General features: G+C 40.5%; 1 protein-coding gene across 1 annotated transcript in view; it reads left to right on the forward strand.

Annotated features, from left to right (window-relative positions):
• The window catches only part of LOC135112142 (E3 ubiquitin-protein ligase ZNRF1-like), a 68,634-nt gene that overhangs the window by 15,384 nt on the left and 48,250 nt on the right, over nt 1-5,000 (forward strand). Inside the window, 1 exon segment of the mRNA XM_064026194.1 lies at nt 814-852. The gene's annotated coding sequence lies outside the window, so the exon portion shown is untranslated.

A 5,000-nucleotide genomic window follows, 5' to 3' on the forward strand; every position in this document is an offset into this window, starting at 1 on the left:
TTAAAATGGACACCTAATTATTTATGTATATATTTTCAGTCTCAAAAACAAAGAAAAACATGAGCTATTCTTGTATTTTTTTGTAATTAGTGTGTATGAACTCTAAAGCTCCTGGAACTTAAACTCAGAAAATGTTGACAACCACAGGGCCAGTAGAGTGATGGTTAAATGTGCCTCAGAACCAGATTCATTCCTTTCTTTTCCCAATAAACTGATGATAAAGTGTACACACAGTAAAAAAGTATTGGTGCGCTGTATGCTTGAACCATTCTGACACCGTGGAACAAAGGACAGTGAAGCGTAGTGGCCATCTTGATACACATTGGTAGCCCTGCTGTCCGGTGCATGCCCAGTTCATGGCGTGTGGTCTGCAGCACCTGTGTCTGCGTGCTGCCAAGTCCACCATGCTGCTGTGTTATGGTGAATACAAAGGTGATGGGTAATCTTGATAACGCCATAGCCTGCAGCATAGAGGGTCATACCAGCCCAGCATGTTGCCTGTGAGGTTTCCATGGTGACTAATGTGACCACAATGCAAAGATAACCACGTAAACTTCTTGGCGGTGTAAGACGTTTTAGGATCAGAGTTATGAGACAATTGCTGAGTGGTTTGAATCTTATTAACAAGCCACAGCCAGGCATGCCAACCCTCCCCATTAGCAGTTGCTCTAATATTTCCTGTAGGCATTGACCATCCTGTGCACTGATACTTTTTTATCATGTATACCTCAGGACTAGTTTAATTCTCTGTAGTTTGCCTAATATACCAGTGATCTCAGTAACTCATCCCTTCCTTCCTGTCCTCTATTTCAGATATCCTGCCAGCCACTACCCACCATCCACACACAAGAGGTATGTGTACTGTATCATAAGGTGTGTGTGTGTGTGTGTGTGTGTGTGTGTGTGTGTGTGTGTGTGTATGTGTGTGTGTGTGTGTTATGGTGTATGGCAATGTATGGCAGTTAAAGGCTTCTAGATTAGCCGTTTATGAGCCATGGTGTCTAAAGCTGTCCAGTCAAGAGGGAGTGAGTGAGTTAGGAATGAGTTAGGTACACAGACATGCCCATACATCTGCTGCCCTTCTCTTAACTGTATTCATACCTGTTTTGTACAGTTGTGGTTGGGAGTTGTGTACTTTTCCATGTTCACTTTCTTTGTGTGTTGCATGTCTCATTCAATCCAAACACTGAGGGATTGTGGTTTGTTGCTTGGCTTCAGAGCATCACTGTACATACTCCTACAAGAGACCAGCTAGTGTTGCCAGGCATCTCTGTTACATACATCACTACAATTGGTGGCAGCTGTGGGATATGAATCTGTACTTCCAAGGAGACTGGTGACCAAGAAGACCAAGCAATGTAGTTATTACAACAATTGATGGCAGCTGTGGGCTAGACTGGTGACCTAGAATACCAAACACTGTCATCAGTTGTCTCTTTATTACACCAATACAACAATTGGTGGCAGCTGTGGGATATGAACTGATGCCTGTGAAGACAATGGCAACAATAAGAGAAAAAAAGAAAGGAAAGAAAGAAAGAAAAAAGTGGGGGATAGTGAGATGTGAACCAAGGCCTCTGAAGACACTGCAGACTTCTAAAAAGGAAAAAAAAAAAAGAAAAAAAGAAAAAAGTGTGGTTATTGAAGCTTATCATACCAGCTATTTAGATCCTACAAAGCCCATATCTAGACACAGACTTCCTGTTTGCAAACCAGGAGCAACAACTTGAAGAACATAAAGAAGTTCTGTGTAAAATGTGTATGAAAAGAGAGAACAAAAGAAAACAAGCAATACAATAAAACATGAAGCAAAACCAGGAGAATCCATAAGGAGCTGTCAATACAAAAACTACAGCTCTGCATCTACATCTACATCTACTCCAAGCTTCACTACAGTTCAAGCTTACCAACACCTAACACTCCAAGCTTCATCATCAAACACTTAAGCTTCAACACCGAACACTCAAGGTTCACCATCTAACACTCAAGCTTCACCACCTAACACTGCAAGCTTCTCCACACATCAGGCTCACCAGCACCCCTTCCCTCATTGTTACCTGGCAGTCGCTTCACCCACGTGGCCAGTGAAGCAATTGTCCTCCCCATCTTGTGCCTCTTTGTCACCGCTCATCACCGTGCTCAGTATGCAGTCGCTGTGGTGCTGTGGTGCATCCTGTGCTACCTGACTGCCCTTCCTGTGTCCTGCGTGCTGCCTGCTGTGATGTCATGGCTGAAACTGACTTGTGGCTGTACTTACTGGTTTGTTTGTGATGCTCCTGTGTCCTGTGTCCTTCCTGTGTCTTCTGCAGTTTATATAATACCAAGTTTATGTTACCAAGTCTTCCTTCATTGCCTTCTGTAGTGTGTATCTAATATGGGCAAGGATTTCCTATTTCTACATCCTCCTCCTGTGCCTTCTGCAGTGCCTACTTCATATCAGCAACTATCTACACCTTGTTCTTGAGTCTTCCCTCTGTGTGTATTTGATATAGGTAAGGACATCGTGTACTACATCCTCTGTCAGTGCCTTCTGCTGCACCACAGTTTTCACAGCCAGAACATGTGCCCAGCATGTTGTTTTCTGGGTAGTATCAAGGGTAGACTCTTGATAGATATGGTGTCATGAACCTTCCTCACATCACTACAGTCTTTATGTTTGAATGTTTTTATGTATTGTCTATGTTTTCCTTTTCTTATTTAATTTATTTATTGTTTTACTTTTCTGTGTAATTGTTATATTGGCTGATGTGATTTTGCTTTCTCTCTCTCTCTCTCTCTCTCTCTCTCTCTCTCTCTCTCTCTCTCTCTCTCTCTCTCTCTCTCTCTCTCTCTCTCTCTCTCTCTCTCTCTCTCTCTCTCTCTCTCTCTCTCTCTCATTATCACTGTTACATTAACTTACTTTGCATCATTATTATTCATAACATCATAGACATCACAGTATTTCATTACATTACAAAATTTCATCCTCTTTTGTTACACTTGCTATGACACAGTGTTTATGGTTTTGTTTCTACTTCTAAGTACTCTCGTATCACCATCAATTATTCCATTACTATTCTGTTACTTTGCTCCATCATTGACAAGGATACAAACCATAACTAGAGCCTTTTAATTGTTTCATATCCTTCATTTATCACCTATCATATATAATTCACAAAGATGCCAACAATTATTCAAAAACCCCCATTCATTATTAGTCATTCCAGCATTCAGACTCATTCATCATTACTCACCATTACTCACACCATTCAAACCCCATTCATTACATCATTACTCACCACTCACTCATCATTACTCCAAAACTCAAAGCCATCCATTCATCACCATTGTTACTCCAGCATCCCCCCAGTTCAACCTAGCTCCCTCCTGTCCCCTGTTTTTGTTGCATCACCATGACCTTGTGTATTATGGAAGGATTGGCTGTCGTCTTCCTGCTGCTGGAGAGGCGAGGTGGCTGGGTGTGATGTATTATGCATGGCAGGAGGGGAGGAATACCTGTGTGTGTGGTGGTGAATGTGTTAAGGTGTGCTAATGTGTGTGTGTGTGTGTGTGTGTGTGTGTGTGTGTGTGTGTGTGTGTGTGTGTGTGTGTGTGTGTGTGTTTTGTTTCTCTATGAGTCTTCTCTAGTTGTTTCTGCCTCTTGTGTGTGTGTGTGTGTGTGTGTGTGTGTGTGTGTGTGTGTGTGTGTGTGTGTGTGTGTGTGTGTGTGTGTTTAGTGTAAGAATAATTTGTTGGACCATGCTAGTTATTAAGACTATCCATCTGTCCATCTATCTATCTATCTATCTGTCTACCTGTCTATCTATCTAGCTGTCTATCTATCCATCTATATCTTTTTTCTTTCAATTTCTCTTTCCTTATATTTGTGTAGCAAGGATTTCAGCTAAGAGCAACTAAGAAGGCTGAAAAAAAGATATATTGAAGCTGCCAGTCCTCAAATTAGTGTCAAAATGATTACCCAAAATTTTGAGGAAGTGTCTTGAAACCTCCCACATGAAAGAGTTCAAGTCATAGGTAGGAGGAAATACAGAAGCAGGCAGGGAGTTCCAGAGTTTACCAGTGAAAGGGATGAAAGACTGGGAACACTGGTTGACTCTTGCATTAGGTAGGTGGACAGAATAGTGTGTGAGAGAGAGAGAGAGAGAGAGGGGTGGGGGGGCAGGTATCCACTTTGAGATGTAATTAATTGGAGGAAAGAGGGGGGAAGGAGGGAGGGAAGGAGGAAAGTTTACTCAGTCCATCCATCCTTTTGTGCAGTGAGTTTACAGCATTAGCAGTGGTGGGAAAAAAGGGCAGAAGAGGAAAAAAATGGGGAGAGAGAGAAAAAGGGTTGGAAAGGAAATAGCACAGAATGTAGTTTAATGCTAACATCCTGCTGCATTCCTGAGAGAGAGAGAGAGAGAGAGAGAGAGAGAGAGAGAGAGAGAGAGAGAGAGAGAGAGAGAGAGAGAGAGAGAGAGAGAGAGAGAGAGAGAGCCTGACTTCATTACCCTTTACTCAATATCTATCATTTTTATATTTTTTTCCACTGAATCTTTGTAAATTGAAATATTTTCATTGTTACTTTTCCTATTTTATCTTTTTTTTTATTTTATCTATGTTTTTTTGTAATTCAAAACATCATATTATTATCTTTCCTGTGTCTTACTTCATCTTCCTCTTTTCTTCATATTTATTCACAGTTGTTTGCATTTTCCTCTCCCTCTTCATTCAACTTTTCACAAACTACAAAGTAAAATAAATGTCGATCCCTGTTTCATAATTTTTCATTTCCTTTCTTTTCTTTTCTTTTCTTTCTCTTTTCTTTCTCATTTTATTCTTTCTTTCTTTTCTTTCTCTTCACTTTCTCTTTTCCTTCTCTTACTCCTTTCCTTTTTCCCTTTTCCTTCTTTTTTCTTTTCTTTATCTTTTCCTATTCATTTTCTTGTTTCTCTTTCCCTTTTTCTTTTTCTTTTTTCTTTTCTTTTTCCTTTTCTTTTTCCTTTTCTGTCTTTTTTTCT

The sequence above is a fragment of the Scylla paramamosain genome, chromosome 23 (genome assembly GCF_035594125.1).
Source record: "Scylla paramamosain isolate STU-SP2022 chromosome 23, ASM3559412v1, whole genome shotgun sequence".
Taxonomy (NCBI): Eukaryota; Metazoa; Arthropoda; class Malacostraca; order Decapoda; family Portunidae; genus Scylla; species Scylla paramamosain.